At 41.5% G+C, this 10,517-nt stretch overlaps 1 non-coding gene across 1 annotated transcript; it reads right to left on the bottom strand.

Moving 5' to 3' along the window:
- Window positions 1-361: 361 nt before the first annotated feature.
- On the bottom strand, window positions 362-2,314 carry LOC108716851. Its single transcript, XR_005961280.1, has 2 exons — window positions 2,185-2,314; window positions 362-805 (listed from the first exon to the last, which is right to left on the bottom strand). It is a non-coding gene; the product is annotated as an uncharacterized LOC108716851 (transcript).
- Window positions 2,315-10,517: the final 8,203 nt, after the last annotated feature.

Raw genomic sequence — 10,517 nt, 5'->3', positions numbered from 1 at the left:
TTCCGCGAGTGAGACATTTTAGGAAGTGGGCTGCGTGCAAAATGTAAAGGTAGATACAGAAAAAAGTTTTGTATTTCTTAAAACACATACCACACGTTGACCTTCCGTATCTGTCATCACACAGACATGAGAAGGAGGCGGCTGCTCGTATCTCACTGTATTAACACACGGATTAATTCAAGACATGTATAGGTTGGTAAGAAAATCAAATAAAGCAGACATTTACTGGGGAGGGTTAAAGACATCTATCTCATCTATACCAACCGTAAACACACAGTTTGCTTGTAAACAGATGCCAGACATTAAAAGGCTACAAGTGGTTTATAAAACCCTATAAAAAAAAGGACTAGAACACCATTAATGATGCTTACGATTTTTTAATTTTTTTATTATTTAACCTGCACAGTTAGTGAAGAGTTTCAAGCTGCGAATGAACTAGCAGACACAAACTAATAAGTTTAAATTCCAAATATACTGCAATACAAGGCTAAAAATGTATATGAACAAGTAAAACTGCCCATGGTATCATATTTGGATGGCAACTTGCAAGATTTGATGGATGTAGCAAAAAAAAAAAGCAAAAAAAAGCTCTCCAACGAGTTTGGCCGATATATTCGGAGCCATCAGAGAGTTAAGCGGATTCGGTGCTTTCCACAGGCTTGATGAGATGATCACGTTTGTTTCCCGCAGCAAAATGCTCCCACATTTCTAAATACAATCTCTCCAGATCCATTGTGTATTGTTGGTGTTGAAAAGTGGGCTGGATATCCTTTGCTTCCAGACTTTAGCGTGGATCTTTTTCAGGCTGCGAAAGAGAAGGTTTCATTTCATTAATAATGACAGACTGCACCAAAGTGTCAGATCAGAACTAGACAGGTGACAGCTGGGCTTTGAGGACTCCTCCCACAACATTTCACTATTTTCCTGCACAAAATCAGGGCCCTCTGTTGCCCCCAGAGTGTGGGGTCTGTCCCCTCTATAATTCCCACCACTGAACAAAACACAATCTTACACTAACATAACTGAAAATAATTCTATGTTGAAAACAGAAATATAACTGGTTATGTGTTTGTTGTAAACTAATTTCATATAAGGACAGGCCTGGATTTTAGGGGGGCGGCATGCTGTCCAACCACACCCACATTTATTCAAAAACACTGGGGATGAGCAGTAGATACAATCATTTTTTAAATTTCCCCATTTCTCCAGTGCAGATGATGAAAATTTGCACGAATAAAGGGGTGGGGACAGGGGCGATGAACGGCAGTGGGCCTAGGGGTGCCCACTATGTAAATCCGGCCCTGTATAAGGAAGAAACGTCTGTTTTAGAAATAGCCAGCAGTAGGGGGATATATATGTATATCTATATCTCCACACCAGGGAAAAGTTCAGCTGTAGACCACCTTATCCATATAACCAGGTCACCCTTGACAGGCAACAAGGTATATGTCACCAAATAGATTTCCTTCTTGTACCTTTTTTTTCCTTGTACAGTGAAATCTCCGTTTTACACAATGTAATTTAAAATTCTCTGATTTTATACTTTTTTTTTGAGGTCCCCCAATACATGCATTTTCCTAATTTTACTCATTTTTATGGCTGTCCAGCCTAACCCTTTGCAAACTGCTTTAATTTGCTTCCAGTAATCATGGAAAAGTTCCCTATGCCTGAAGGTTACAGCCTCCATATTGTATCGGCTATGCTATCATCCAAACTAGTACGTTGGTCAGCAAATTCACAGAGCCATAGTAGTGTTTTTACTAGAGGTATGCTCTGATGGCTATTTGCTCTGCTACAAAACAAAGGACATGCTATAGATCTAAACAGGGAGGACTCTTGGAAGCGGGATGTTTGCACTTCTACTGGCAGGAATACTGTTGAAGGTGGGCGATCTTGATCTACTACACCACATGATGTTTGGGTCACTAAAACATGCTAAGCTTTATACATAGATTTTTCATGGGATGTTGTGCGCATACAATGGGCGCACAGTCTAACTCCAGAAGCATGAAGTTTTTTTTAGCTGGATCTGACCTGACTTCAACCAGAAAACAAACTGAACCCTATAAAGCTACAGGGGGCTTAGTAAGTGCATATGCACCCTAACAGATGGGCAACATCCACGTGTACCAGTCAACTTAGCAATGTTTCTTTAAATCTATATTCACAATACTTTCAACTTACTATTCCACATCAGTTCGCAGTTTCATAGCAATATTCTCATAATCTTGCCAACTTTTAGCGATTAGTTCAGGGCAGCCAAAACATGAAAGCTGTGAAGCAGCCACTCTTGATGCAAGTGTATCGCCTACAGAAGGGGAAATGCAGCACATGTTAAGTTTATCAGCAAATATACAGAAAATCATGCAATAAATAAAGCCAAGATACGTTACCTTACAGATGATAAAAGTCAAGTAAACATTATTTGATTATTACACATTTTAAAAAATATACTACGTGGCAGTCTAAAACAAACTTTGAGCAGTGGTTCCCAAGTGGGACTGAGAGCTATAAGGTCTAGATCTGAAGCAATTGCTTATTTACAAGGGTCAGTAAATAGATCTTAAAGGACCAGTAACTTCAAAAAAACATTTTTTTTTAAATTCGTTAGTATACAAGTAAAAAGAACACCAAGACAAAATAAACTTTACAATCCCAAAGCCTTTAAGAAATAACTTACTGAAACTACGCTTCCCATCCATCCTGCGGTGCTCGATTTCTCCTCCCTGGCTATTCTACTGACAGCATGTGAAGGAAGGAAGGAAGCTGAGGCTCCATTCTCAGGCTCTAGCAAACATGGCTGAAGCTGTACAAGTTAGCTAGAAGAGCAGGGTTTGTAGTGGTGTATGTGCTGGCTGTACTGGTCCCCTGGGAAAGGGGGAAGGTGGTAGCCCCCCAAGGCATTTAGGCTGCTTAGGCTGTTGGCCGTGAAATCTGCAACATAACCCACAGCGATCCTGCGCTAGACAGTTTCCGACTCGCGAAGTTGCAGTCCAATCTCCTGGTCCCTGGAAGGACAAAATGCTGCAGAGGATCAGCCACACTTCTGTCCTTTGGTCTCCCCAATAAATCTCCCTTTCTTGCTGCAGCCCCGTGTTACCTGCCATGGTTGCCTAACTTGTAGGCACCATGAAAACTGTCCCCCGGCTGCAGCCGGGAGAGAAGTCTGTCGCTGCAGGTGGAGCGCAATCAGGCAGTCACGGGTGGCCTGTCACTGGTGAGAATGGGGCCCAGGTACACACTCCATCTCCATCTCAATGCCAGGCCCATTAACGACCGGCCGCGCTTGCAGGTGCTGCTTTTGAAGCTCTCACAGACAGAGTATTTAGCTTTGCAACTTCGCCAATCAGGAAAACGCTCAATGAACATTATAGACGAAGTGCTGTGCAGATTGTATGGCAAATCCGATGACATGCTCGTTTATGGATGGTTTTAATGGTGCCTACAAGGGGAGCAGATAACATGGGGCTGCAGCAAGAAGGGAGAGACCAAAGGACAGAAGTGCAGCTGATCCTCAGCAGCATTTCTTCTTCCAGGAACCAGAAGATTGGGCTGCAACTTCACCAATTGGAAACAGTCTAGCGCAGGATCGCTGTGGGTTATGTTGCAGTTTTCACGGCCAACAGCCTACTTTGGGGGGGCTACCACCTCTCACCTTCACCAGGGGACCCGTACAGCCAGCACGAACCCCACTACAAACCCTGCTCTGCCAGCCAACACTTGTACAGCTTCAGCCATGCCTGCCCAGAGCCTCAGCCTCCTTCACATGCTGTCAGTAGAATAGCCAGGGAAAAAAATTAAGCACCGCAGGATAGATGGTCGCCCAGTCGCCTTTACTGAACAGGAGGGGAAGCAGAGTTTCAGTAAGTTATTTCTTAATAAAGGCTTTGGGATTTTAAAGTTTAATTTGTCTTTGTGGTTTTTTTCAGTTTTATACTAACGAATTTTATATATATATATATATTTATTTTTTATTTTATTTCCTTTAATCAGCCAACAATTGTTTCCTCCACTGAAGGTGCTGGCTAGCAGAGCCTGTACTCCGGACGGGGGAAATAGAAACCTTCTAATAAAATCGCTGATTCCTGTGCAGCAACCATGTTGGAGCACATGTATAATGAACAGAGTGTGGACTCTGTTGGTCGGCAGTGCCTTTTCAGAGGAAAATACATCCTGCCTATGTTCTTAATTGAAAAACCAACACGTTGCTGTTTTAGGGCTTACTACCTCCCCTGCAATAAGTAGAGTTAATTTAACACAAGTGAATGAGCTCTGTATAAACAGCCCCCTTCCTGCACCTCTTTGTTGTAAGTATTCTGAATTACACGTTATATTCCCAGCAGACACGAACTGCCCAATGGGCACAGTGATTCCATTGCAGCTGTGATGATTCAACTACACTGTGTCACTACATATAGATGCTGCTGGGGTCTAATGGTTGCCAGCTGATTAGTGGAAAAACAACAAGTTGATAACTATCAATATCTGGGGCCAATAAACTAACCACTGATTGGACGGTACGGGATACTCCAGCCACTGATTTAGCCTGCTGAGCCCTATTTGCAAAGCAGACAAACAGGATTTCCCTGGAAATTAGCTCCAACAGATAAGCGAGTGATGCCATAGCGCTACTATATGCGCCTGTGCTGATATTATTAGCGTTTCCTTCGAGTCACTTGCCTGCTCCCCCACTGCCTTCCCGCTCCAGCCGACCCTTGCACAGATCCTCTCCATTAGCCTCCGACCCCCGGCTGCCATGTTATTCCACTATTGTGCATGCAGGCGAGACAGAGACGACGAACAACAGCAGCAACAAGCTACTCCGCGACACTGACATTATTCCAAATTGCCGCGACGCGGAAGCCTATTACCACTTCCGCCGGAAATGCTTACCATATGGGGCAATGTCAGCGCTAGAAGTGTACGTCATACGCCGCTCTAGCGCAGTCGCAAACTTTGTGGTAGTTGCAGTAGAACAGGGCAGTAGGGCTTCATGTCCAAGGGGTCACTTTGCTCACTGGATTGTAACTATATAGAACTATTTGCAGTCGATCAGTGGAAATGCTTGGCATCAACGTTTATTCACAAAAATGACAAGGAGGAGGGAACCCAGTGAAAAACTTGTGAAAATGCACTTTTATCCCTCTGTGTGCCAGACCAGTGCTGATTTAAATCAGACATATTGTGTCAATAACAGCAGGAGCCAGTGCCTTATACTTTTTTAAATATAGAGGGCATGTGTTTAAACAAGATGTGTTTTGTACTGAATGATTAAAAAGTAGCACTGGTCCTGCCCATCTGTTCCAACTTCTGCTGCTCCTTTACCCACATTATACAAAATGTAAATTTATTGTGTAGGGCATTATAACAACTTCTTTAAAGTTCCCTGAGCTTGTGTAGTGTAATGTATTTGCTGCAACATATACGTCCATTCAAATTTAACTTGACCGCCGAATGCAAATTAGCCAACGCTATTGCATCTTCGCTTTGCTTGTCGAATTAACGCTAGCGAAACTTCGCCATCGTTCAGGGGCCATGGACTTTGCATTTTAGTGAATTAGCGTTGTCCTGGCGAAGTGTGGCGATGTGAGTGAAGCCGTCGCTAGCGAATTTCCACAGGTTAGTGAATTTGCCCCAAAATCGGATACAAAACCAGCCCAAAAATAGCACAATATGTGCAGTGAAAAAGAGTCTAAAACATAAATGAATATATGTGAAAATATATAGTAAAGTTTGGATTTTAATCACAAGTTCATTTTTTATACATAACTTAAACTTCGATAACAAGCACCTCAACTGTTATAATGGGAAATAAAATCTAGAGATAAATAGTTAAATCCCCCTTTTATAATAATCATATATTGGAGACCTTGAGACTAAGTCCGCAACTCTCACGAGATTTGAGATTGAGGTGGATGAGATTGCCCTGACGGGACAATTATTACCCCCTGTTCTTTGTCAAGTTGCTTCAATAGAAACTGTGAGCTAATAGGGACTGAATATTTGTCCTTGGTGTTTAATTGATTGAAAAGGTATACCTTTTTTCTCTTCCATACAAACCTGAACATACTGATTCAAGTCAGATCCCTTTTTCCCTGGATTAGATCATTTTTCCTTTTAATCTATATGTGAAAATACACCTTTTTTAAAATTTTTACTGTTTCCCAAATTTTTACATCAAGCAAAATGGCACAGATTTGCCCATCACCGGGGGTGTAACTACAGAGGGGGGCTAGGGGCCCCATGAGCCCCTAATTCATATGCAATTTCAATAAATATTGTTAAAACAGTTCAACCTCTAGACATTTTGGTGGCCTGTAGATTTTGCGTCAAAATTGTCTGAAATTGAGTTAAGTCACCAGAATGATTAAGAATGACACAAGTGTCTGGTATGCCTATACAACAGCAATTACCCCATTTCTATACAAGAAAAAGAAAAGAAATGGAGGAGGAGGAGACTGATGATAATATTTTAGAAGTGATTAAAAGTATAAAGAAAGTGAATAACAAAGAAGGAAAAATAGTTTGGAGAGTGGGCCTGTGGCCATAGGTTTTCTGGTGGGCATCCCAGTCCGACACTGCCCATACACCAGTGGCTCCCATATGATGGAACTACAGGTGTGCGGTAGGAGAAATTACATTGTATTCAAGTTATGTCCCATATTAAGGAACCCACTGTTTACCCCAGGTCTCCAATCCCAACAATTTAAATGGTGGTCTGACCACAACATCTGGCGATATACGAATTTTGTTTGATTTCTAGGCCACATTCCCTACAACAACTTATAGAGAAATACTCTATTCCACCATACGAAACATTCCGTTTACAGTAAATATCCCACTTCGTCCAAGCCCAATGGCACCAGGTAAACAGTGCAGATGAGACAGAAACATTTTTTGAGAGATTGGGCCCCCACTCTCCTAACCTTCAAAAATCTGTACCTTTCTTATATAGTAAGATTTTTGACCATCCTCTACCCCAGGGATTACCATACATGTCAGCATGGAACAAGGACTTAATTACAGAGTTAGATTCTGAGGTCTGGGAACAAATCTGGCTTACTGCTAAAAAATCATCAAATAATGTTTCCTTACAAGAAACTAACTATAAAGTCCTCTTCAGATGGTACCTGGTGCCTGCTCGCATTGCAAAATTCTTTCCATCGGCTGATGCCAGATGCTTTAGTGGCTGCGATGAATTAGGGACAATGTTCCGTACTTGGTGGTCATGCACTAATGTCCGGAGGTTTTGGATAAGGATCCTTAATATGATGCACTCAGTTTTGGAAATTTTTATTCCTAGAGACCCTGGAATAGTTTTGTTGGGTATAAAACCTAAAGACTTAAACAACACTCAGTTTCGCTTATTCACCACTATTATGACAGCAGCTAAGAGGACCTTGGCTGGTGCCTGGAAACAAAAACAAATCCCAATAGACCCAGTTAAATCCAGAGTAGTTTGGATTATGATTCAGGATAAAATGACAAGCATCTTACTGGACTCTCACAATAAATTCCTGTTGACCTGGGGCCCCTGGATCGGATATCGATATGGACCTAATGTACCCATTTCCCTTTTCACTCTATAAGTAACCCCCTAGTGTACAACTTATACTTGCATTGTTTATTTTTTGCTTCTCAATTAATGAAGTACTTTGAAGTAGTTATAGTAGTTCAACTGTTGACACATAATTGTAGACAACTGTACTACCAATTGTTAATAATGTTTAGATACTATATGTTACAGATTGTGTCCCTTGTTTTCATTATTACTGCTGTAAAAGTAACATTGATGCTGGAATCACTAGCAATTTTATGGAAATAATGTTCTGTACACAGATGTTGATAAAAACAATAAACATTTATTGAAGTAAAGCATAATTATAAAGCTTAAACATTTATCCATCTTTCTCCTCTTTACCCATCACCTCCTTGGAAGTCAGCAGGAGAGACTTAGATGTTAATTTTAGGCAGTTGCAGCAGAAGACGATGGTTGGTTTCCACGCAGCAGATGTACAGTCTTTCAGAACCGGTGCAGATGACAACAGCCGATTACCTTGGATGTCACATGGCACTTACTCCTGACAGCCGGAATCTAGGAAGGAGAAATCCTCTAGGACCCTGTTATAGCTGTTCATCATTTTCTTCAATGAAAAAAATGCAGACTCTCCATCGGAGTCACAGAAGTCCTCAACTGATCGCTACAAAAACAAAAATGTAATTATATATTCAGCATACCAAAAAAATCCTCCCACTTTTTAGGTATTATTAAATCTGTCCCCTGCATTACTTTGTGCATGAGTTTATGGTACTGATTATGTGAAAACCCATTCTGGCTCCGGTGTTTGAGTGCGTCTCGTACTAACAGTAAAGCAGCAGTTCCATGTTCCTTGGTTCAGTCACATACTCACCCCTGCTAGCTGCAAAGGTGGTTGTACTTGGCGATTTTCCAGTAGCACCCAGTCAATATGATGGAAGAAAGGGTGCTTCCTGATGTTCCCGGTTGTGCCAAGGCGAAGATGATGGTCTTTCTTCAATAGCTTAAGTAATAAAATATTATTGTACAGAGATCAGTAAATTTATACACATCCTGACAATGAAAACCCAGTAGTCTCATTGTGAGAGCCTGCAATGCACATGATAGAAATGATATTTAGCAGGTTGTGTGAGACTATGTGCTATAGGAAACACAAAACTGATCCATCTATGTGCCATTTGCCAGCCTGTTCATTTCCTTTGGGCTACACATACAGTATTATAGCCAGTGGCGTAACTAGATGTTACTGGGCCCCACAGCAAATTCATTTTAGGGCCCCAAACATATCCAGAGGTTGTCCTGTTTTACCAAAATGTATTGAAATTGTATATGAATTTGAGCCTCATGGGGCCCCTATACCTCCTGGGCCCCCTGCAGCCGCAGGGTCTGCTTCCTCTGTAGTTACACCCCTGATTATGGCTTCTGGAGATACAGCTAAAGTGCACAGTAATGACATTTAGACATGCCCATTTCCACGGATGCCACGTCCTAATTTTCTGTAGCCCGGCACGGATTTTACCTATTTAGGCTTACGTTACGGTATTTAAGAATACATATATTTGAAAACGCAAAAGAATGAAAAATGCACGTTAAGCTAAATGTCTCATTCATATTATTTCACAGTATCATTGCTTATACTCACTGCTTGCAGGAGATCCACCAGTTCTTTACTGAGCCAGCTGGGATAAATGGGCTCCTCCATGAGTGCTGACAGTTGATTCCCATCTGTGGCGGAAAATGGGAATATGGAGGTGGCCATTTGGTAGATGATGATACCCAAAGACCACCAATCTGCTGCTGCATTGTACTCTTCTCCTTGGATCACCTTGAAGAGAAGACACAGATTATTTAGCAAGGTAATAGCTCATAAAATGCAGAGTTATAAGAATCAACTCAATAGATTCATACCCCTACTGCATGTAGTTTGCAGGCAGAGCCATATATACCAATTGCTATTACTGTGCTGTGCAGAATTGGGTTTCTCACCTCTGGTGCCATATATCTGGTTGTTCCAATCAGGCCTGTGGTGGTGTTGTTCCCGACCATGTTGTCCATTGCCAGACCAAAGTCAGCTATTTTTATGTGTCTTTCTTGGTCTAGCAGGATGTTAGCTGGTTTCAGGTCACTGCAAGAATAAGATTTGCCTTGAACAAGTGAGGTAATAAATTATAATTAAAAACACTGGAGAAAAATCAGAGACAAGAGCATTTTACTAACCGATGGATGATCCCGTTGGAATGAAGGAACTGCAGGCCGCAAACCATCTCTGCTGCGTAGAACCTTATTAAAGGGGAAAAAGCAAAAAACATTCCTTCAGTGACTATATATAATATAATTCATTATTGTTCTTTTCTTACAAGTATTCAGAATGATCACAGGCATGCACAGATGTCTGTGTGGTCCAGGACAAGTTTTGGGTCACCTTTTCCTATACCATTTTTTTTTACTAAAATACAGCCTGTAAGTTCTACTGGGTAGGAAACTCCTTCCAATTTGTTTATTACAATGTATTCTCCATCAAAAATCATATGCAGCCATACCCCACTAACCCCTCGTCCACTTGTTAATGAGTAGGATTGACATAATCATTCATTTTGGCTAAAGAGAAGTCCTATTAACTTAACGAAACACAAATTCTGTCTGTCTGTTACTCCCTATTCTCCTTTACAAGTGATATATTACTTACGAGATGGTGTCTTCCTCCAGGTTTCGTTCCCTCATCATCGCAGCCCTAAGTGTACCCCCTCTGATGTACTCCAGGACGATATAGGCATGGTTCTGGTCAGGGAGGCAAACAATGAGAGTGAAACACATGAATAGATAGAAAACAACTGGACAATATAATGTGGGTAGCACCCACTTAGATTTGCGCCATTAAACTACAATTTAGCAGCCCTTGGCACTCCTGCAGTTGGGTGTACCTTTGGTACATGAGGGTTATTAAATGTTACCTCTGATTGAAAGGCCCCATAGGCGTGAC

The sequence above is a fragment of the Xenopus laevis genome, chromosome 5L (genome assembly GCF_017654675.1).
Source record: "Xenopus laevis strain J_2021 chromosome 5L, Xenopus_laevis_v10.1, whole genome shotgun sequence".
Classification (NCBI taxonomy): Eukaryota; Metazoa; Chordata; class Amphibia; order Anura; family Pipidae; genus Xenopus; species Xenopus laevis.
This window is presented reverse-complemented; position numbering and strand designations above follow the sequence as displayed.